We start from the raw sequence: 24,454 nt of genomic DNA on the forward strand, positions 1-24,454 counted from the left end.
ACTCTGCACTTTAAGAAAAATTGAGTTTTTAAATTGAACTCTGCACTTTAAGAAAAATTTCTGTGCTTAAGAAATTCACCTAGGGAAACTAAACTTCATCAAGAAAAGTATATTTTCTTCTTATCCATTAAGTTTTATCCCTTATATAACGAAACTATCAAGGGATACAAACATATCCACATGCTAAAATCTTTTGCTTTAAAAACAAGAAAAACTTTCACATTAATAAAGCCCAAATATGAAAAAACTACTGGCTGCCTTTCAAAATACTCTCTCCAAAGTATATACTAATTTAAATTAGCATTATTTAAAATGAGAAGAAAACTTCCTAAGGGTTTGGGTAACTATGCAAAGCTAAACATTAATGAGCATCCCAAGGAATTCCAGAATACAAAATCTAGCTCATAGTTGTCTTTTTTAAAAAGTACTGGTTAACCTCCTTCATTTTGAAATTGCTCCCAAAACAGAATTGTTCGTTTAAAAAATCAGGAAATAAAAATCGAATTTAGAAAGTCTAGAAAGCAAAATCTCTTTTGATTGCTTAATGCCCTAACATTTCTCACCAAAAATAACTAGTCTATTAACCAGTGATCATTTGCCATATACCGAGGCAGCTCAAACTCAAAACTTTAAAGACATCTTACAAATTTATTACAGAACGCTCCCTGATTACGTACTTTGAAAAGAAAAAAAAGAAACATCAAGTTGTTCACAAGCAAATCCTGATTATCACATCCTCAAAAATATTTATTCCAAAGTCTCCCTGAATCTGACCACTTCGACGAGGTGGTTAACAGTTTCGTTTCCAGTACTGACAGGTTTACATTACCATCAAGAGTATCACATAGTTCACACGGGGAGACAGGGCAATCTCTAAAACCCAGTCTCTTCATCACCACTCATCATACCCACTGAGACCTCGCATCTCCCCTAAATTCAAAAATAAGATCTGCACTGCAGCTTTATGTTTGAGAGGAAATATTCCTCCTACCCTTTCTCAATTTAGATTTGCAGGTTACAGTTCTACGTTTAAAAAAAATCGAAAAAGAACGAGGAAACGTAGACTATTTGGGAGGAGCCCCTGGTGGAGTTAATTACAGCACTTCCCAGATCGTAGTTAGCAATTGACAGCTTCACACCCCAAACAGTGTCGTCTCCAAAAAGAGCTTTTGCTTGCAAATACAGCGCAGTTTCTCTAAAAGCTTTGGCTACAAGTTGGTGCGACGGGTTTTTATTTTGGAGAGAAGGATATGGTGGACAAGGAGGGTAAGGAGTCAAGCCAATGACTAGAGGCCCTCAACTACAGGACATTTCTTTCCCCGTGCCCCCGTCTTCCTCCGTCCACCCCCCCGCACCCCCCTCCCCCCGCCAACCTCACACTTCAAGTCAGCTCCTTCTGACCACAAAAACAAAAGGTTTGGGGCCCTGCAATCCTATCTGCGCAACAAGAGCCAAAACTCAGCTCCGGCAGTCGCAAACAATAAGGACTCCTCCACTTAGGGGCCCCCAAGAGACACCCCCCCCCCGCCCGCCTTACAATCCAGGACGTCTCTCCTTAGCTCTACGACCCGGGGGCGCCATCAATACGCTCTGCTTATCGACCTACAGGCCTACTGCCATCAAACAGCAGCTCGTCCTCTTCCAGGTAGATCTTTCCAATACCGCAGATCCGTGCCGCCCCCTGTAGGGCTGCTCGTACCCTATAACCTCCAACATCACCTCCCCCGAAGTCCCTGCCGCCCCCATATTCCCTCATCTTCTATTAAACTCCTCGGAGCACTCGGCCCGCTCCTCCTCCTGACCCCGCGGCGCACCGAATTCCCATATTCGACTCCTCTGAGGCGCCCCCCACCCCACACAGCTGCCGGCCGCCTTCCTCCCCAGGCCCCGGCAGGCTTTAGGGCCTCCGCCCGGAGCGCACTCCTCACCGACCCGAGGGGCTCCCGGAGACCCCCATGGCATCGCTGACCAAAACCCCACGGCCTCACCCCGCGCCCTGCGACTCAGGCCCGAGTCCTACCACCGAGGCCACTCCCGCTCGGCACCCTCGGTCCTTTATTGTTGACTCGAAGCTCCCAAAATGGCGGCGGCTCCTTCCTCCTCGGAAACCTCCGCCCGCCCCCACCCGGCCCCTCGCCGCGGCCTCCCCCGCCCTCCGCCCCTGCCCCCGCCCCGCTCCCGGGACCGCGCCGCCCGCCGCCCGCGCCGTCGGCCCCGAGCCGTCCAGCCTACCTCGGCCGCTGCCCGCTCTCACGGCGCCGCCGGAGTCGCCGCCGAGCCGAGCTAACTCGGCTCTCTGCCCCCTCCCTCGTCCGCCCGCCGCCGCCTCCCTCCCTCACACCCTCCCTCTTTCCCTGACTCTCCGCATGGCGGCGGCCGCGGCTCCTCCTCCACTCAAGATGGCGAGAGCTCGGCCGTCGCTGGCGAACGGTGTTCGTTCCTTGGCGGCGAGATGAAGAAGCCCAGCAGAAGCTCCTTCAAGAAAGGGAGAAGGGAAAACACACACACACACACACACAACAAACCTGGAGGTCCGTTCTCTCACTGACGAGAGAAAAGCTCCAGGGGAAGCTGACTCCTTTCTGAAGGAACCGGAAGGCTTTTACTACAGCTGAGGAGAAATGCTTGGGGAACGGTGGCTGAGCAGAGTCACCTGCCTTCACGCCTCCAAAGTGAAAACCCAGGGTTGTGACCAGAAGAAGATCTGCTTGTTACTGGCCATGTTCTCGAGAACTACCTGGTCGGGCAGCTGTACGGAGACGGGCAGCCGCGCTGGCATCCCTCCGCCGCGGGCCGGGGTAGCTGCTGCTGGACCAGAGGGGCCGCGTCCGAGCCCCCCCAGACGCGCGCCTGCACCCGGGAACGCGCGGAACCAGTGGCCGTCAGGCGCCGGCTGCGGGAGGGAAGCAGCCGGGGGCCCCGGGACGCGCCCGGGGGAGAGTGAGGGAGGGCCGCGGGGGGCGGGAGGGCGCGCGGGCTGGACTGTGGGTTGAGATACTGCGTGGACCATGGGATCACGCGGGTGGGGTAGTTTGTGGGGACCGGGCCGAGATGGTGTGCGTCGGTGAGGGACCAGGGCGGCTCTGGAGAGCAACGTGGAGCAAGAAGGAGGCTGGGAGAAGACCCAGCCGTGAAGGTGCAGGGTGGGTGGCGTGACCCTCCCTTCCTGCCCACAACCTTCAAAGAGGTCTAAGCTCCTCCCCTCCGGAAAAAAGGGGGTACACGACTGAAGTGCCAGGGTGGAAATTGGCGTTCTATAAATATATGGGGTACTAGAAGGCAGAGTGAGTTTCTTCTCCTGCCTGATCCGCGCTATACAGATTTTCAGGCACTTATTCCCATAATTAGGTTTCAGATCCTAATGTTTCCGTTTATGCTTAACAGAATAGAAATGCTATGGTGACCTACTTTTTTTTTTAAGACTAGGTCAAGGGAAGGTAAAATCTTCGGTTTCGCCGGGATGAGAAACGGAGTGTACAAAACAATATGTGACAATAAAACTCCGACCCACCTCTGCAGCAGTGGGCTCAGAAGGGTCAGCACTTGGTCACTGACACGCAGCTTCCATATTTTTTGCCGCTGTGCCGCTGCCTCCGACTGGGGGCCAATCGCAGAAAGCCAAATATGCTGCGCAATCCAATCACATGAGGTCCCCTGCTTCTAGTTAGCCCTCCTCCAGCTTCCCGGTGCCAATGAGCTCCAATCGCAGCCGAGCCGATGCCTCCCCCAATTTTCACTATAAAGCTTTTCCTAGCCCGAGCAGACCGACGAGCTCCTGTGGCATGCTCTGAACCAATATCCTGTTCTCATTGAATGGTGTATTTCCACACAACCAATGGAAAGGCGGCAGAGAGCAATGAAAACACCACTCGTGACATTTAAAAAAAAATGTTTCCTTTAATTCTTTAAATTCTAGGTTTGGGCCCGGCGCGGTGGCGCAAGTGGTTAAGTCCTCGCCTTGCACGCCCGGGATCCCATATGGGCGCCGGTTCTAATCCCGGCAGCCCCGCTTCCCTTCCAGCTCCCTGCCTGTGGCCTGGGAAAGCAGTCGAGGACGGCCCAAAGCTTTGGGAACCTGCACCCGTGTGGGAGACCCAGAAGAGGCTCCTGGCTTCGGATCGGCATAGTATCGGCCCGTTGCGGCTCACTTGGGGAGTGAATCATCGGACGGAAGATCTTCCTCTCTGTCTCTCCTCTCTGTATATCTGCCTTTCCAATAAAAAATAATAAAAATAAATCTTTATAAAAAAAATTCTAGGTGTATGGCATGTCATCTGCCACCCAGATTTCTAAACTACTAGTCATAAGAGGGAAAGCCTGCACCCCATTCCTTTCCGGTGGAGAAGGCTAAAGCATAACCCGAGGTCTTGTTTTCCTCATTCTTGTTGCAAGTAGTAGGATTCAGGATTAAAAACGGGTCAGTTTCTTCCCTTAGACCACTCAAGCAATGGGTCTAGCAAAAGAAAGGTGCTCATGTCCACAAATAACTAGTGGTCAAACGGAGTTTGGGGTGAGGTCATGACAAAAAATGTGGAATATGAAATGGCTTCCCTTCTTGCCCAGGATTCCTATATGTCTCTGTATTTCTATATAATGTTCTTTTAAGATCGTTAAGTAGCCCCACAGCTCATCTATACCAGCCCTGTCCAGTTTTCTGATGGGATGTATAGATTGTTTAAACTATGAACCTTGGGTCTTCTACTTTACTTTCAATTTTAGTGTGTGATAGGTCAAAAGATTTTTCCCCTATTTGCATGTTAGTGAGAATAATGAAATATGACACGTTAGGAACACAGATTAGTTGGTGCTGCGTGCATTGTCATAAAATACTTTGGAGGGATGGAGAGAGGCTAGTTAGTGAGTACAGGGATGCAGTTGGGTGGAATAACATGATTGACAACAATTGATTGACTATTACAAAGAAGCCACCCAACCGCCTTCTCGTTAGAGTGGACACAAGGTATAGAATTCCTCCCTTAAGTATGGCCAGGTATTTTTAAATTTGGTAAGTGGTATGCCTGAAACAATTTGAAGAGGATTATGAATGTTCATAGCACAAGAAAAGAATACACATCTTGGGTGATAGCAACACCTGAGCATTGTATATTGTACATACATGGTGAAATGCCACATTGGACTCTTTTAAGTTACTAAAATTGTTCTATGTTGATTTGGAAAATTAAAAAATTTTTTAAAGATTTATTTATATTGCAAAGTCAGATCTACAGAGAGGAGGAGAGACAAAGAGGAAGTTCTTCCGTCTGATGATTCACTCCCCAGGTGACCTCAACAGCCGGTGCTCTGCCGATCAGAAGCCAGGAGCCAGGAACTTCCTCCAGGTCTCCCATGTGGATGCAGGGTCCCCAGGCATTGAGCTGTGCTCAACTGCTTTCCCAGGCCACACACTGGATGGGAAGGGGAGCTGCCAGGATTAAAACCAGCACCCATATGGAATCCCGGCGTTTTTAAGGTGATGACTTTAGCCACTAGGCCACCGCGCTGGGCATGGAAAATTAAAAATTTTTAGGAAAAATGTAATATAAATCAAGTCCTTTGGCCTTCTAGCGAACATTGAATGAAAGAGTTGTGAGTGAACTGTAGATATGGTTTCTGGAGGGTTGCTAGTCCCACTAAAGTCACCTATTGTCATATGCTTTTTTGAGATGTAATGGCCATTGTCTTTTGAAAATTTTTTTTAATTTATTTGAGAGATAGAGACAGACACCAAAAGCTCCGCACCACTGGTTTTCTCCCCCAAATACCTGCTGAAAGCAGGAACTGCAGGTTCAACCTGGGTAGCAGTGACTGACCTGCCTTCCCCAGAGTGCGCATTTGTAGGAAGCTGGTCTTAGGAGAAACCTGGAGCCAGGATTCAAACTAGGACACTCCAATAAGGATGCCGGTATCTTACCCACTATGAATTACAGGCCCTCGTCCTGGTGTTGATAGTCATTCTCACTTAATTGGCCCCAACCCACCCTCCCCAGCTGAACTTTTGGACTTTGAACTATGACGTGATAACCTGCAGTGTTCTGCCTTGATTGTTGAAGAGCTCTGACAGAATGCATGTGGGAGGGACATTTTTTAAACAGAAAAAGATTCACAAATAGATTTGAGGTTTTTGCAAGTCTGTTTAAAACACAACTGGAGAGGCAGATGTTGAGGGGGGAGGGGTGGACACAGATTGTGCTTCTGATAGAAACAGCTGCATCCCATGTCTGAGTGCCTGGTTTGAATTCCAATTCCTCCAGTTCCAATCTGACTTCTCACAAATGTGCCTTAGAAGGCTGCTCCACAACACCAGCCCCTCTGGATTCCCTTTCACAGACATTACGCGTTGGTCCCAGAGCACCCAGACCAACTAGCAGCCCAGGTATCTTAGGCCTCGTTGGCTCTCAGCACAGCATGCTTTGTGGTAATCACCCAAAGATTTGGAACTATTCATTTTGCTTCTTTGGTTTTTCCAAGATTACTGTGCATTAACAATTTTAACTTATGTATTATTTTGAAAATAATGTGTGGCTAGAAAGACACTGAAATCTGAAAACCAGGTATAAATTTACTTTAGACCATTCAAATCAAGAAAGAATTGAGTCTGCCTTCACTTAAGATGCCTTGGCCCCCTGGGTACTTCCCAAGTTGGTTCAGGGAAGTTGCTAATGAGCAATATAGTGGGATCTACATTCTGTTGATCTTATTGAATTGCCTTGGTGTTGCTGTGTGTACCAGGCCCATTCTACCCAAGCCTCATGGCAAGATTCCATTTCTGAGTATCCTTTGTGGGGATAGCAACAAGAGCCTGAACAATCAAGGGAAAGTGCCCTGCCCTGATTTCCTGCAGAGCCTTTGTGTTGATTTTTGTTTTGTTCTGTCCTTGAAGACAGAACTGTGACCTTTTAAATGTGAGACCTGGGAAGGGAGTTTATAGCTAAGGGACAGACTCTTGTCCTTGGTGGCTTAAGTAGCAGCAAGATGTGAAATAAAGGGAGAAAGTGGTATTTCAAGGCAAGGTGGCTTCAGTAAACTTCCTAATCTTTATCTGCCTGAAGAATTTGAAAGATTTTTTTTATGACTTTTATTTTAAATCATATTGTCCACCCCTAAATAACCGTCATCAGTGACTCCTAGCTTCATTTTACCATGTCAAAACAGCCCTCCAGAGCCCGGGACGCGATGCCCTAGCAATTAAAGTCCTTGCCTTGCATATGCGAGGATCCAATATGGGAGCTGATTCTAGTCCCGCTGGCCTTGCTTCCCATCCAGCTCCCTGCCTGTAGCCTGGGAAAGCAGTGGAGGACAGCCAAAGCCTTGGGACCCTGCACCTGTGTAGGAGACCCAGAAGAGGCTCCAGGCTCCTGGCTTTGGATTGGCTCAGCTCCGGCTATTTCTACTGCTTGGGGAGAGACCCATTGGATGGAAGATCTTCCTCTCTGTCTCTCCTCCTCTGAATATCTGACTTTCCAATAACAATAAACAAATCTTTAAAAGAAAGAAAAACAACCCACCATTGGTAAATTGGGAATGCCTATGTGGCTACCCTATACATTTCTCTCTGTTGCTTTTTACCCTCATCCTGGATGGGGATCCAAGTTTTTCTCCTTTCTCAATGAACCAACAAAGACAGTTTTCCCCACTCTTTCCCTGCTGAGTGAGAGAGGGAGGAAGCAGGAACCAGCATTCACTGGCTCCCAAGGACAAACTCTAGGCTAGGTGGTTCACCTCTTGCAAAATCCTGTCGGACTGCTCTGGGGTGTCACTTCCATCTGTGACCCTCCGCTGCCCTGGCACCATCCAAATCGGGAGGATTTTTTTATTCTGCTTGTTGAACTGTTTTAGTAGCTTCCTACATTCCTGCTTTTTAACCTGTTTGCCTGTCCCACCACCCTGACCACTCATACCATAGTAATTTTCCCAGTATATCACTAAGCTACTCGACAGACCTTCAAGCTTCTCCATTCCCTATAGAATAAAATGTGAATTTCCTCTCTCTCCAAAATAAGTAAAAGGCCTTTGGAACCAGCCCCTTTGTCAAGCCACTTGAGCTGGAATTTGGACCTACTGAATAAGAGAAGATAATTTTTTATGATTTTTTATTATTTATTTTGAAAATAGTTATTTAGAAATCAGAGTTACAGGGAAAGAGGAAAAGACAAGAGATTTCCTACCTATTGATTTATTCCCGAAGTGGTTGCAACAGCACAGACTGAGCCAAACAAAACCAGGAGCCAGGTGCTTCATCCGTGAGTCTCCCAGATAGCTGACAGGGGCCTAGCCAGTAGGGCCATCTGTAGCTTTTCCCAGACCATTACAGGGAGCTGGATGGAGAGTGGAGCAGCTGGGACTTGAACTGGAACCCATTTGAAGTGCTGATGTTGCAAGGAATGACTTTATCAGCTATACCACAGCGCTGGCCCATTATCCCCTTATATGATTTTTGTTTTGTTTTTACGTATCTTGGTCTTTAGCATTCTTTTCAGCTAAAGGTGGCTTCCTTGTAGCTGCCTTCTGTATTGTTACTTGTCCCTCACCACCCCCACTATATTATCTGAAATGACTATGTTTACATATTTTTTGCCTGGTGCCCTCCCAACTGTTAGATGATAACCACTGACCACCTGCCCGCTGGTGGAATAATATCAGTAAGTTGTTCATAGTTGTAACAGAAGCTTTATTGGAAAATTCACTCCTGGGTCCCCTTCACTCAGAGTGGAAGGAAGATGGAGGCGAAAAGGGCAGCTGAGATACGTGTCTGGGAGTTTTATACTCCTCTAGATACGTGGGCTGGGAAAGGGGCTGGGTATGCCCCAATTATGTAAGGAATATCCGTTCAGGTGTGCCATTGTTGGGCTGGAATCCCACCAGGCTGGTGACTTTACTGGCTCCTGTGGCCCCTCCCCCATCCCATTCTGGACTGAAACCTGGGAAACATGCCGAGTCTGGAGTAGACCCAGCCCCTCGCCTCCAGTGCCCTGGGTAACCATCACCATCAGCAAACCAAACTCTAATTCATGCCTACCACTGAGCTATGCTGAGTGATCCCAAATACTCCTTGGAGCTCTTTTGTTGCTAAGGTGATACAATCAGGCTTGGTGGAAACAGTGAGTTTTTCAAGAGTAATTGACAATACTGCTGTCAAAAGTATTCCAATTTGCACAATAAATTACATAATCACTGTATTTATAGCCTTGTGTCATCCATTTGTAAACATGGCTTATTCTGGTTTATTGAGGACAAAATGTCATTCAGTTTTCGACCAATATAAAATAAGGTATTTTATATATAGATAGTCCAGGACATGTTTATTGAATGGGATTAATAATACATTAAGACTGGCCCAGCACAATAGCCTAGTGGCTGAAGTCCTCGCTTTGCATCCGCTGGGATCCCATGTGTGTACCAATTCATGTCCCAGCTGCCCCACTCCTCATCCAGTTCCCTGCTTGTGGCCTAGGAAAGCAGTCAAGGATGGCCCAAAGCCTTGGGACCCTTCGCCTGCATGGGAGACCCAGAAGAAACTCCTGGCTCTTGGCTTCAGATCAGATTAGCTCCAGCCATTGTAGCCACTTTGGGAGTGATCTAACAGATGGAAGATTTTCTTTTTTATTGCTCCTCTCTGTAAATCTGATTTTCCAATAAAAATAATACAGTAAAATAATGTATATGATGAGACCAGCACAATATAACATCATAAATGTTAAATTTTATTGAAAGCTCAATTCTTTCAGATGACTCCTACTGTCATGTCTCCCATGGTCCTTATAAACTATGCTATGCAGCTTAGTACTGACGTACATCCTGCTTTATATGCCTTTAATGAGGTTTGTGGAAGTTTTTGCCATTTTTTTTTTTTTTGTATTTCTTAGATTGGAAGCACTTTTAAGACAAATATCATGTCTTAATCTCTCACTTCATGTAATGAAACTAGTGGTTATTTGCAATTGATTGATACAGAGATATTTAATACGAACAGGTTAATTTGTAGCAAAGGGCAAAATGACGAAAATAATATTAAGCCCACCTGATGCCATTTTCTTTTTTAAAAGATTAATTAGTTTTCATCCAAAGACAGATTTACAAAGGAAAGAGAACAGAAAGCTCTTCCATCTGGGCCCAGCACAATGGTTGAATGGCTAAATCCTTATCTTGTAAGAACTAATGATTCCATATGGGTACTGGTGCATGTCCTCATTGCTCCACTTCCCATCCAGCTCCCTGCTTGTAGCCTAGGAAAGCAGTAGAAGATGGTTCAAAGCCTTAGGCTTCTGCACCTGTGTAAGAGACCCAGAAGAAGCTCCTGGTTCCTGGCTTCAGATTGGCTTAGCTCCAGCTGTTGTGGCCATTTGGGCAGTGAACCAGCAAATGTCTCTCCTTCTCTCTGTAAGCTTTATCTGCCTTTCCAATAAAAATAAATACATCTTTAAAAAAGAAAAGAAAAAAATATCAGCTTAAATACACTCTTGGTGGGCCCAGCGCGGTGGCCTAGCAGCTAAAGTCCTTGCCTTGAACGCGCCACGATCCCATATGGGTGCCAGTTCTAATCCCAACTGTTCCACTTCCCATCCAGCTCCCTGCTTGTGGCCTGGGAAAGCAGTAGAGGACAGCCCAAAGCTTTGGGACCCTGCGCCCGTGTGGGAGACCTGGAGAAGATTCTTGGCTCCCAGCCATTGCGGTCACCTGGGGAGTGAATCATCGGGTGGAAGATCTTCCTCTCTGTCTCTCCTCCTCTCTATATGTCTGACTTTGCAATAAAAATAAATAAATCTTAAAAAAAAGAAAAAAGAAAAAAGAAAAAAGTACACTCATGGCACAATGAAATGTATGTCTTCATGTTCTTCCAGCCAGAAAACGTAGGTGCATCAGACATCTGCACTCCTAGTATTTTCAGCAACTATAAGAATGCAGGCTCCAGGGGCAAGTGCTGAGGCATAGCAAGTTAAGCCTCTGCTTGCAGCACCAGCATTTTGTATGGGTACCAGTTCAAGTCCAGCTGCTCTACTTCCCTTCTAGCTTCCTTCCAATGACCTGGAAAAGCAGTGAAGAATGGGCCAAGTGCTTGGACTCCTATACCCAAAGGGAAGACCCGGAAGAAATGCCTGACTTCAGACTGGCCCAACTCTGGCCATCGTACAGAGTGAACCAGCTGATGGAAAATCTCTCTGGCTCTCTTTCTGTGTTATTCTGCCTTTCAAATTAAAAAAATTAATTTTAAAAATGCAGGTACAAAAGACATGTTCAGCACCATTGTAAGGGTACAGATTCCCAGGTCTTAATATTCCACAGTCATCATTCCCCTACTCCAAAATAGAATTAATTCCTAAGTCCCTTAATGTCCCAACTAAGCCTGTTTTCTCAGCTGTAAAATGAAGATGAGACATTGGCCTCTGGGGATGTTGTAAGAAGAGTAAATGAGAATTATATGTAAAATGCTTAGCCTAGGGCTAACTCTCTTTAAATCTCAATAAACAATAGTTGTTTTTATAGCAGGCAAAGTAAATAGTTATCAAGCCTGTTTACTAAAGGTGAAACTAGCTAATAGAATTAATTTTTCAAATTTTTAAGGGAATCTTGTTTATAGTGTCAATGACAAACTATAGTTCTTTATTTGATTCTTCATGCATTATTCATTCATTGATTGTATTCCAGGTACACAACAAATATTTATTATGTGTGTTACTGAAAGAATACTAGAATAATAAGAAGCAATGGAAAATTAAGACTTTATGGCCTGCACTGTTGACGCTACACTATGAAGGGTTCTGGTGCTGCAATCAGGACATCACGCTGGTTTCTAAAGATGCAGATCCAGCCATGTCATTTATCTGGAAAACAGCCAAGAAGATACAGCACTCCTTTCAGTCTTTTAACCCATTACCTACTTACCACAGATGACTATGAAAAAATCAAGCTCATTAAACTCAGTGTTCCTCAATTTCCCTTCTCTACCTCTTGATTTATCTTTTCATGAATCAGGCCTTACTCCTTCCATATTTTTTGCCCTGTAGTACCCCAAGAAGGTACTTCATCTCTGTGCCACCTTTGAACAAATTTTTGTTACTGGGAAAATCACTGTGTGTGGAAGTTAATTTAGTTGTAGGACACAGTGAAAGAGATGGTCAAAAGCTCACTAGAAAGAGAAATCAAATAGAAGGAAATGCAAGCAAGGAAAGGAATGAAGAGACTCAAAAACTCCAAAGTCCAAAGTATTTGCATCTTTGATCCAGGATCTGGAAAGAGAGTTGCCAGGATGCTGGAGAGAAAAATCTTTCATCCACTGGTTCACTCTCCAAGTTGCTACAACACCCAGAGCTGAGCTGATCTGAAGCCAGGAGCCAGGAGCTTCTTCCAGGTCTCTCATGGAGAAGCAGGGTTCCAAGGCTTTGGGCCATCCTCTACTGCTTTCCCAGACCACAAGCAGGGTGCTGGATGGGAAGTGGAGCAGCTGCTGGGACTTGAATCAGTGCCTCTATGGGATCCTGGTGTATTGTAAAACAGGAAAAAGGGGTTTTAAAAAATATATCCTTAAGGGGAAAGAGGAGAGGACATGGATTTGAAAAGCTATTGAGCCAGCAAAATATTAAGAGGGGGAGAAGCAAGGGAGGGGAGAAGGCTGATCCCAGCTGCTAAACTTCATCAGCAACTGAGGATAAAGGATGTCTACTTGATGTCCTTCTAGAAGGTTAAATCCTTACCTTGCAAGTGCCAGAATCCCATATGGGCACCAGTTCATGTCCTGCCTGCTCCAGTTCCCATCCAGCTCTCTGTTTATGGCCTGGGAAAGCAGCTGCAGATGGCCCAAAGCCTTGGGATCCTGTACCCCCGTCAGAGACCCAGAAGAAGCACCTGACTCCTGGCTTTGGATTGGCTCAGATCTAACCATTGTGGTCATTTGGGCAGTGAACCAGTGGCAGCTGGAAGATCTTTCTCTCGGTCCTCTCTGTAAATCTGCCTTTCAAATAAAAATTTTAAAAAGAAAAAAAGAAACTCTGATATGGAGAATATGTTCTGAGGGTATGGCTTGAATGGTTTTGATAGTTCTGAGATACTATTGGTTTTGTTGCTCCAAGGTTGAGCAAATCTTCCCAAAGTTCATTGGCTGACAGAGTCCACCCAGTGCATCCACTCATCCAGTGACTTGCTGCCAAAGCTTGATCAGGAGAGTTGTCCAACCTGTTCTGGTCTCTATTTTCTTACATGGCTGTCAATGTCCTCTGCAGGCCTAAATGGCTGACCACCATGTCCCCCTTATATACCTCGGCATGCTGACCACACCAGCAATCAAGAAAGCCCCATGCCGATGCATACATTTCAAGGTCAGACCACAAATCCTATGATTTTCCCCTGTGGCTGAAGTCTTTTTTTTTTTTTTTCATTTTATTTTTGATGATGCTTACCTGGTTGATCAGTGTGGGAGGAGTTGAAGATTAGGAAAAGTGGGTGAGATCATCATTTATGCATTTTTTTAGTTTTTTTTTTTTTTCCTATATCTGGGAGAGGGAGGAATCAAAGGGAGAAACCATGCCCAGCCTCCCAACCGCCTCAGCACTCGGGAATGGGGAACAGCCACCCAATGTCATCCCAGGTTCCCCGTTGTGGAGCATTTTCTGAGGATTGTGCTCATGTGGTTTTGATAGTTTTGAGATGCTGTTGACATTGCTGCTCCAAGAATGAGGAAATTTTTTCAAGGTCAATTCTGTGGCAGAAGTCTTGAGTTCAGTGGTCGAGTTGGGCAATCCCCAAAGAAACCTCACCTGGGGTGATCCCACACCTGATTTCTGCATGTACCAGCCAGTACAGAACAGGGTCTGGTTCAGTCATCACCCACATCAGCCTACGCACATACTGATGATTGTAGTTACCAGGTCAGTTCCGTTCCCCTGCCTTCTGTCCTATGCTAACTGATGGGTACTGTGGCCCAGTCCAACCCAGTGTGCCAGTAAACTACACTATAGTTGGGGCAACCCCCAGTAATCCCCACTAGACCCACCCTAACCTCAGTTCTTGCACATGCCAGCATGTACACCAGACCAGTCTTGTTGTATCCCATTTTGGCTCTTGTTATACACCACGTGTGTTGCAGCTTGGCTTAGCTCACCCCAACCCATGACCCAATCCACATGTGTGCCAATGGATGTTGCTGCCTTGTCCATTCTGGCCTGCCCCCATTTCTGTCTCTCACACACTAGCAGGAGCTGCAGCCTAGTGGAGGAGTGCCCACAGTTTCCCTACTAGGCTCAAGCCCAGTCCCATTCCAAGATCTTGTACTTTCTAACGGCCACTACGGTACGGTCCAACATGGCCTACACCCTGTTCTGGCACTTGCCAGTGGATGCTGTGGCAAAGCCTGGCCAGTCAGCATTTATCCTGGCTCTTACATGTGCCAGTGGATGCAGTAGCCTGGCCAGACCAGCCCCCACCCAAACCCAGCCCGCATGCAACCTGATGGTTGTTGTAGCCCCATCCAGCTTGAACCACCCTCAGTTCCAGCTCTCACACTCCCCAGGGGGAGAGGTGGCCCTGCAGGAGGTGCCCCAGCAGTACCTCAACATGCTCATTCCTGTCTTGGGGTCTTGCATGTGCTGGTAGGTGCTCCGGGCAGTCTGGCATGGTCTGTCTTGTCTCAGCATTCACTGGTGGGTGCTACTGGTGGCCCAACAGGGCCAGCCCCCAGTCCCAGCCCCAATGTGAACTGGAAAATGTTGCATCCCAACCTATGCTTTTCTGCTTCCCATCCTGACACTCGCACCTGCCAGTGGATGTTGCAGACTGACCAGCCCAGCACGTTCCCAGACCCACATGTATGCCAACAGTACTGTCGCCACGGTAATATAGCCTGGCTTGGACTGACCCCAGCCTCAGTTATCTCACTCATCAGCCAGGCTTGTATCTTAACAGGGGAGTTGCTTTTCAAACACATATATAAAAAAATAAAACTTTTTTTGAGAAGTAGAGAGAGGTAAATACACAAAATAAGCCTCAAGACAATTGGATAAAAGCAGGAATCCAGAAGTTAATTAACAGATCTCAAGAGAAAGAGAATGGGGAAATTCAGGAAGGAGCAAGAGGACCTCAAATGAATAATTAAAGAATTGAATTGATGGATGGGAATCTCAAGATCAAAACATTCCATCTAGTGCCAGCACAGTGATTAAAAACAGACTGTGGTATGGCGCAATGATTCTGTTGGCTAATCCTTCACCTCCAAGTGCTAGTATCCCATACAGGCACCAGTTCATGTCCTGGATGCTCCACTTCCCATGCAGTTCTATGCTTATGGCCTGGGAAAGCAGTGAAGGATGGTCCAAAGATTTGGGATCCTGTACCCGAGTGGGAGACGCACAAGAAGCTCCTTGCTTTGGATCAGCTCAGTTCCTGCTGTTGCAAACTTTTGGGGAGTGAATCCATGGCTGGAAGATCTTTGTCTCTCCTTCTCTTTATAAATCTGCATTTCCAATAAAAATAAATAAATCTTAAAAAGAAAACAGTTCCTCCACAAGCTGTATCTCCAATGAATGTAAAAAAATAATAATAATAAAATAAAGGACAAAGAGAAGAGATACCAGACATGAATAACCTAAACTAAAATAGGTTGGGAATCAAAAGCGCTTTAGACCTTTAAAAGCCACAGGGAGCACAAGAACAAGATCCTTGGACATTCTGAAGGAAGGACTAGTGTTGCAGCATAGAGTATGAAGCTGCTGCTTGGGCTGCTGGCATCCCACATAAGCACACCAGTTCAAGTCCCAGCTGTCCGGCTTCCAATCCAGCTCCCCACTAACACACCTGGGAGGGCAGCAGAATATGACCCAAATATGTGTGTTCCTGCTACTTACATGAAGCCCCAGGATCCTCACTTCTGCTTAGACCAGCACCAGCTATTGTGTACATTTGAGGAGTTAAGCTTTCTTTTCTTTTTTTTTTTTTTTTAAGATTTATTTATTTTTATTGGAAAGGCAGATATACAGAGAGGAGGAGAGACAGAGAGGAAGATCTTTCATCCGATGGTTCACTCCCCAAGTGACCACAATGGCTGGAGCTGAGCAGATCCAAAGCCAGGAACCAGGAGCTCCTCTGGGTCTCCCACATGGGTGCAGGGTCCCAAGGCTTTGGGCTGTCCTCAACTGCTTTCCCAGGCCACAAGCAGGGAGCTGGATGGAAAGCGGGGCTACTGGGATTAGTACCAGTGACCTTATGGGATCCCGGTGCGTGCAAGGCGAGAACTTTAACCACTATGCTATCACACCAGGCCCAAAAGAGGTTTTCTATTCACTGGTTTGCTTCCCAAATATGTACAATATCTCGTGCTGGAAGCCAGGATGCTGGCACTCTATCTTTATCTTCCTCGTGGGGAGCAAGGACCCAAGCACCTGGAATATCCGCCACTGCTTTCCCAGGAGTGCTGGGAAACTCAGATCTAGGGAACTGGATCTGAGGCAGAGCAGCCAGGACTCCAACCAGCACTCATTAGGAATGCCAGTGCCACAGGTGGTGGCTTAACCCACTGAGGCACAAAGCTGACCTCTAAAGGTATATTCTTGTAAGTTTGTTGGGTCTCAGCTAACCATAACAAGACGAGCTTCAGCCAATCACAGATTGCCAACTAATCAGACCATGTCCATATTAGTCCAATGCTTTGTCACACCACATCTAGAGAAGGCAAATAAATGCTGACTACAGTTAACCAGTGTTTCTGCTGTCAATTCTTTTTCTCTGCTGTGAGGACAGCTTGCACTTGTGGCCGCCTGAGGCATTCTGAATCAACCTGGCTTCATTAGAGAAGCTTTCCCTCTCACAAATAAAATTTGTTACATTTAACTCATCTCTGATTCCTCAGTAACACTTTAGCCAGAGTTGGGATACAGTTCTGTTGGAGAACAGGTGGCTGAGTACATGGCGGTGGAGGAGTGTGGGAGAAGCTCAAGGAAATCCTCATCTTCCATAATGGAGAGGCCAATGAAAAATGTCTACAACAGAAAAATCATTATGTATCAGGATAACTGTGTGATTTAAAACATGCTGAAAAACAGAAGCTAATTAAAAGATTAGAAAGTGTTGCCCCTGGAAAGGAAGAACATAGGTGGAGGAAGCCAATACTCTATTTGCTTTAGTGTAACAAGTCTTACAGACTGTTTCAACATTAAAAAATGAAATTAAAATATCCATCTGGAAAGATGTTCAAATTGAAAATTTGCTGGAACCTCTTTTGAGAGCTTTTGGTTTTAGAAAATCCAATAAGACACTCATAGCCCCCTCTGGACCCTCATGGGCTAGCATCTGAACTGGAATATCGGAGAGTCTGCCTGCTGTGGGGGCACCTTAGCACCTGTGTTCCTCAACTGCTTGTGAGTAAACGTTTAGACTCCCCAGTGTCATACCTACAGGCCTTTTCTCAGAACATGCTTTCTTTAGTTTCATATGCAAATTTAATATATTTGATTCTTTAAAACGCAATAGGGGGCCCAGTACGATTTAGCCTAGTGGCTAAATCCTCATCTTGCATTCATCAGAATCCCATATGGGCACTAGTTTGTGTCCCGGCTGCTCCATTCCCCAGCCACCTCCCTGATTGTGGCCTGGGAAAGCAGTAGAGGATGGCCCAAAGCTTTAGGACCCTGCACCCATGTGAGAGACCCAGAAGAAGCCCCTGGCTCCTGGCTTCAGATCAGCTCAACTCTGGGCATTTCAGCCACTTAAGGAGAGAACCAGTGGGTGAAAGATCTTTCTGTCTCTCTATAAATCTGACTTTCCAATAGAAATAAAAATAAATATTTTTTTTAAAAAGCAATATTATATAGCAAAAAATAAACATAAATAAATAAAATGTATTAATTAAGTGATGTGAGATCTGAAAATCTTTCTCATGGCCTGCTATGCTTACATCCCATATGGATACCAGTTCAAGTCCTGGCTTCTTCACTTCTAATTCTGCCCCCTGTTAATGTGCCTCAGAAAACAGCAGAGAACAACTCAAGAAGCTGGGCTCCTTCATTCATGTGGGAGACCAAAATGAAGCTCCTGATTGAATCCTAGCTTTAGCCTGGCCCAACCTTGGCTACTGTGGCTATCTGGGACATGAACCAGCAGATGAAATATTTCTTGCTCTGTTTCTTTTTCTCTCTGTGTACCTCTGCCTTTTTCAAGAAATTAATAATTTTTTAAAAAATTGAGCTGAGATTTAGAGAAATACATTTCTTAAAAAAAAGGATAAAGAAAATCTGTTGACAATGAACTATGTTCATTTGTAGGATGAGTCACTAGTTTCTCCATTCAGAAAACAAATAGTGGTGTTTCTATTACTTTAAGGTGTTGAAATAGTTTATGTTTGTCAGAATTCTTTTGCCTCCAACAATAGAAACCCAACTCAAAAGTAGTTTAAACAGAAAAGGAATAAGATGAGCTAGAGCTATCAATGGGTGGGGGAGCTCCTATAACTGAGAAGTCCAGGAAATAGGGCTTTGCACGATACTATCAGGCCTGACCTCCTCTCAGTCATTCTCCTGGATGCTAGATGCTTTTTTGGTGGGCAGCAGGATGGATCCTGGTGGCTTGGCCTTCCCTGGTTTTTATGGCAGCAAGATGACTTCAAGAGAATGTCTTCCTGATTACTCTGTCAAAAATCTCAGGAGAGATTCTTACAGACCCAGCTTGGGTCATGTGTTCATCCCTATACCAGTAAGGGAGATGGAATATTATGATTGAACAGGCTAGGATCAAGTTCCAGTCCTAGGACTATGACCATAGGTTAGCCACAAAGATCAGATGCGTAAGTATGGTGCCAATGTCAATAACATTTGTCAGGGCCAGGGTGGCATGTAGGCTTATCTTCCACTTGCTGCACCAGGTATACCAAATGGCCTCGGTTCTAGTCCTGGTTGGTCCACTTCTGATGCAGCTTCCTGCTAATGGCTTGGAAAGGCAATGGAAGATGGTTCAATGCCTTGAGTCCCTGCACCCACATGGGAGATTCAGCAAAAGCTCTTGACTCCAGGCTTCAGACAGGCCCAGCTCTGGCCATTGTGAAAGTCTCTCACTCTCTCTCCATTTGGCTCTCTCTCTCTCTCTTTCACATTAAAATAAATAAATCTTGAAAGAAAAGTTGCTATCTGCCTAGAGAAGAGTCGAGTCTATGATAAGCAAGCTCTATCCTCACAGCAAAAATAAGTGGGAATGGACAACACAGTGACTGCAAAAGCTATAAACATCTCACATAAAAACTTTAGATTTGCAGTATTCTAGGACATTTGATACATAGATATGTGACTGTAAAAATTTTATTATACCTCATTATATACTTATAAAAATTTTACATACATTGGAAAGTCAGTTCTTAAAGAAGGCATCCTTGCCTAAGTGTTTAGCTTGTTTACTCAGAATGTCTCTTCCCAGAAGATTTGGTGGTTTAGCAGGGAACCCACCCCACTACAGGTTAATCTAGAACATAGTCTAGGTTTATTATGGGATAATGTGTCACCAGGAAGACATTGGTGCCTTACACATCGGGCTCTATGTAATAATTACATTTTTGGTTCTATTCTCGAAGATAAAATATTGGATTGGGTGGGTCTGTTGAGGAAGAGTGATTTTCATGTTTTTGTGTTAAGCTTGCTTGACCAGAACTTGCTACTCTAAAAATATACCCACTGTATGCTCTTCTAGGATGTAAACACATCCCTCGTTGTAGATGTGTGCTTAACTTCTTGAGTTCTCTTTGCAGTTTCCTCCTTACGAGGGCGTGTGTTGGCGGAACCTGCTCCTGACAGCACCAAGCACAGGCAGGTGTTTAACACATGAGTTTGCGTGCTGTCAGTGCTCCCAGAGGAGGAAACGTCTCACCTGCTGCCTTACCTTACCAGCAGCTCTGACATCAGATCGCGATCGCTCCAGGAGCTGCCGGCAGCTTCTGCTCAGACTATCACATCTCCCCACAGGCTCTGTGTGCCTCCCATGAAGAATGTCACCATCTTTCACGACCCATGCATGATCGCATCCTTCTGGAACTGTGATGCTATTAGAAAAAATAAAGAGGAGAAGCGGGAGGAAAGAGAGAGAGAAAGAGAGAGAGAGACAGGAGTTAACACACAGTCTGTAAAATGGCTAGGCTTGGTTTGTTCCCCCGATCCATATCCTTTGTGTTTGAACTACAAAATAGCCTAATTCTTGATTGCAACTAGATCAAGCATTATTATGGATGACCATTTTGTACCAATTTGTGTATGCTGCACTACTTCCTTGATGTGCTGTGCTGTTTATAGTCTTAGTCATAAAAAAAAAATGCTATTTCCTGATACAGCTATTTACTAGGAGACAAAATGGAAATATTCAATGTATCTCCAATTTTAAAGACCATCAGTATAGCTCTCCAGAAAAAAATTGTGAGATTTGGGGCACACACCTTGCCCAGTAGTTAAGGCACCATCAGTAATTATGCCACATCTATCACTGGAGTACTTGGGTTCAATATCCAGCTCTGCTTTCTGACTCCAGCTTTCTGTTAATTAAGGCAGACTTTGGGAAACAGAGGTGATCTCTGCAGTAATTGAGTTTCTGCTATCTGTGTTCCCAGCTCCTGACTTCAACCCCATTCAGTTCCAGGCTTGACAAGCATTTGGGGAATGAACTGAGCAAATAAGAACTTACTATCTCTATGCCTCTCAAATTAATTCATTTTAGGGGGAAAAAAAGTCTTTGCAGAAGTCATTCCCATGAGCGAGAGATTGGTTTGCTCATAGAATGTGTACATTGTATGACCAGTGAGTTAGCTCTGCTGGCTAATCCTCTACATACAAGCACAGGATCCCATAAAGGCACCAATTCATGTTCCAGCTGCTCTAATTTCTGTCCAGCTCTCTGCTTATGACCTGGGAAAGCAGCAGAAGATGGCCTCAAACCTTGGACCCCTGTGCCTATGTGGGAGACCTGGAAGAGGTCCCAGGCTCCTGGCTTTGGATTGGCTCAGCTCTGGCCATTGTCATTTAGGGAATGAACAAATGAACAAGGAGGTGAAAGATCTTTCTGTTTCTCCTTCTCTCTGTACATCTGATCTTCTTTTCCAATAAAAATAAATAAATCTTAAGAGCAAAAAAAAAAAGCAATATATACATTGGGAGACAAAAATTTATAGGTATTCACACATTCAAATGTGTAACCACAACAGAAGAAGGAACTTGGAGGAGAAAGTTGGGGAGCTAGGTAGCTCAGGGGAAAGAGGCTGACGGTGGTGTGGTGAGGGAAGCCAGTAGGTGGGGCGGAAGGTGGAAGGCAGCAGTCCAAGGAGAGGAAACTAGTTGTATTTGTTTATGTTTCCATGGCAATCACAGTCCCTTAGAAACAGGAAATAGACCAGGTGGAGAAATAAAGAGAAGTGTGAAACCCCAAATTGTAATATTCTTAACCGGAATTTAGAAGAGTTGGTTCCAGCTTTTCCTTTTTAAATTTTAGTGCTATTTATGTGAGAAACAAAGAGACAAATACAGAGTTAGTTTTTTGATTCCTGATCTAGAGAAGGCACAATAAAAATTCCACCAGATTTTTGGGGTTAACTGTTTGTACCCAGTGGCCTGACAGATCCTAACACAAAGTGAGCGCTTTCATCTGCTGCTGGTTTACTTCTCAAATGCCTGCAACAGCCACATCTCAGGCAGGCTGAAGCTGGGAGCCAGGAACTCAGGTCAGGTCTCCCAACTGCATAGCAGGAACCCAACCCCATCACTGTAACCTCCTCAGGAGTGCATTAGCTGAGAGCAGGAATTAGAAATAGAGTTGGCAGACGTAAGTATCTTAACTACCTGATCAAATGCACACCACATGTTGCAGAGCTCTGCTGACTTGATCTTTAGAGAAATGGCTGGGTTTTAGATTTAATATTTCATTTTACAAACATTTATCATCTCCCCCTCTCTCTCTTTTAGTTCATTTAGGCCAGATTTTTGAGAGAGAGAGAACGATCTTCTGTCCTCTGGTTCACTTCCCAGTTGGCTGCAACAGCCAGGGCTGAGCCAATCCAGAAGCCAGAAGCTTGTTGCTGGCCTCCCGTAAGTGTGGTAGAGGCCCAAGTACTTGGTCCATCTTCTGTTGCTTTTCCTAGGCTCATCAGTAGAGAGCTGGATCAGAGTAAAGCAGCCAACACTTGGACCAGTGTCCACATGGGATGCTGGCATTGCAGGTTGCAGGTTTACCTTCTATGCTAGCATACTAGCCTTATACTTAATATTTTACATTATCTTTTTTTTTTCTGCAAGACATCTATTAGTCTAGGGAATAAGAACCATCCCACAGGAAGCAGCCAAATAGAGCATTCACCCTTCTACATCTTCTTCGTCTTCTTTTTGCAACACATCAGGATTGTTTCCTCTACAAAGTCTGTTACCAGAGATGGCTGGAGCAGAGATTTTTGTTTTCCAAGCAGCAAAACGTTCAGAGTGTTGCACTGAAATGAGAGAGCAAAGAGCGAGATGGCTTAGCAATAGAATTTATGACTGAATGAAAACAGAAGAGAAATATTTGGAAAACCCCACAGCCTGGCCACATTAAGAGGGTAAAAGAACATTCGGGAGAGGAAAGCAAAGGTGTGGCCCAGTTGTGCTTGTTACGGGGGCTGATACAGGGGGAAGAGATCTTCAAGGCAATCAGAGAAAAACTTGGAAAGCATTTTAGAGATATTGAATTGTGCTTCCCAGCACAGACACAGGTTAGGACGGGTGAGAGGGCTGGGGTTGGTCCAGAGGAACTTGCCAAGGGACTGCTACATAGAGTCACTGTGGAACTCTGCTCTCCACATTACGGCCCAGCACCCCTTGGCTGCTCCAGCATGGCTCAGCTCAGGTGGTCCCAGGTGCTGCGGAGGGCACAGACTGTAAACCTTAGACCTGTTGAAATGGGATCACTTCTGTAGGGTTACAAATATAAGAGAAATGGCAGCCTGGAAGCTGCCACCTAGATTTCAAAGAAAGACCCTGAATGCCTGAGGGACCTAACAGGTCATTTGTCACAGAGCAAATTTCCCCCCCATGAGTCCCAGGGGACTGCCACCAGACCCCAGAATCACAGAGCTTACAACACATAAAAGTAGCCTGCAAAAGTCAGGCAGTGGGCGGAGGCCTACAAGGCCAAGGGGACACACTTCCCAAAGCTTAGCAGTCACCAGTGAGCTCAGAAGGCATGACAGACCCACTAACTTGTGAGAACAAAGACCCTAACTCCCTCCTCCATTTTTCATTTCTACAGCCATCAATTTGAGAAAGTTATCGAAATGGAATCACACATCAATTGACTTTTTTCCACGTTTCAATTTCCATTCACAAATCCACTTTGGATTTGTTTTGGTGCTGGGTGCGGGATAAGGACAAGGTTTTCTCTGTTCTTTAGCCTGAGTGCGTTTCGTTGCCCTGGGACCATTCGGTGGGATTTTTCCCTCCATGGAAGTGTTCCTGCCACTGTGTGGGTCATGGGGCGTTCTGTGAGTCCGTTCTGGTTCTCCAGCCCCTGGAGTTGCGTGCCTGTTACTCCCTGCTGTCTTGGTTGTCAGCGCAATCCAGTGCTGAGTTCATGGCCAATAGGAACTCTTCACATGAGGTGGAGTCATGCTTCCCACTATATTCTTTCCCAAAATCATTTTTTCTCTTCTAGCTGCTTTGCCTTGCCATATAAATTTTGGAATAAGTTTCGTCATTACATATGGAGAATCTTGAATTTTAGCCATTTTTAAAATTTTCTTCATTTCCTTTGTTTTTTCTTAGTACTTATTTTTATAATTAATTCTGTTGTATGCCATACAGATGTTCAGAGCACCAGCTTTCCTGTTTTTCTAAGACACAGGGCAAGCCCAGTTTGTGTACAGTGGTTTCCAAACAAATCCACATCTTAACTTTACAAATACTTGTTGAATTTCACACTAACCTAAGGGGAAGATACTAGTAGTATCTTTTTTAAAAAATTTATTTTTATTTAAAAAGCATAGCTACAGAGATAAAGAGAGACAAAGAGATAGAGAGATCTTCCTTATGTTGGTTCACTCCCCAAATGCTGGCAATAGCCAGAGGTTGTTGGTTAAGAGCCAGGAATTTCTTTCAGGTTTCCCACACATGTGCAGGGGCCCAAGCACTTGGATCTTATTCTTATGCTTTCCCAACAGGCAACTGAATTGGAAGTGGAGCAGCATGGCCTGAACCAGTGCCCATATGGCATGCCAGCATCACAGGTGGAAGTTTAACATGCTTTGCCACAACACAAGCCCCACCAGTAATATCTTTTTTTTTTTAAAGATTTATTTATTCTTATTACAAAGTCAGATATACAGAGAGGAGGAGAGACAGAGAGGAAGATCTTCCCTCCAATGATTCACCTCAAAGTGACTGCAACAGCTGGTGCTGCACTGATCTGAAGCCAGGAGCCTTGAAAGAACCTCCTCTGGGTCTCCCACACCAGTGCAGGAACCCAAGGCTTTGGGCCATCTTTAACT

General features: G+C 45.3%; 1 protein-coding gene across 4 annotated transcripts in view; it reads right to left on the minus strand.

Annotated features, from left to right (window-relative positions):
* Positions 1-2,725, minus strand: part of DDX6 (DEAD-box helicase 6) — a 45,125-nt gene extending 42,400 nt beyond the window's left edge. The window contains exon 1 of one of the 4 annotated variants that reach the window (XM_040977074.1): positions 2,526-2,725. The gene's annotated coding sequence lies outside the window, so the exon portion shown is untranslated. Of the gene's footprint in view, positions 1-1,988; positions 2,117-2,232; positions 2,297-2,525 lie in introns of those variants that run through there. The other 3 variants (XM_040977071.1, XM_040977072.1, XM_040977073.1) reach the window with 3 other exon arrangements.
* Positions 2,726-24,454: the final 21,729 nt, after the last annotated feature.

The sequence above is a fragment of the Ochotona curzoniae genome, unplaced genomic scaffold, assembly GCF_017591425.1.
Source record: "Ochotona curzoniae isolate NIBS_2020 unplaced genomic scaffold, NIBS_Ocur_1.0 contig_2723, whole genome shotgun sequence".
NCBI lineage: Eukaryota > Metazoa > Chordata > Mammalia > Lagomorpha > Ochotonidae > Ochotona > Ochotona curzoniae.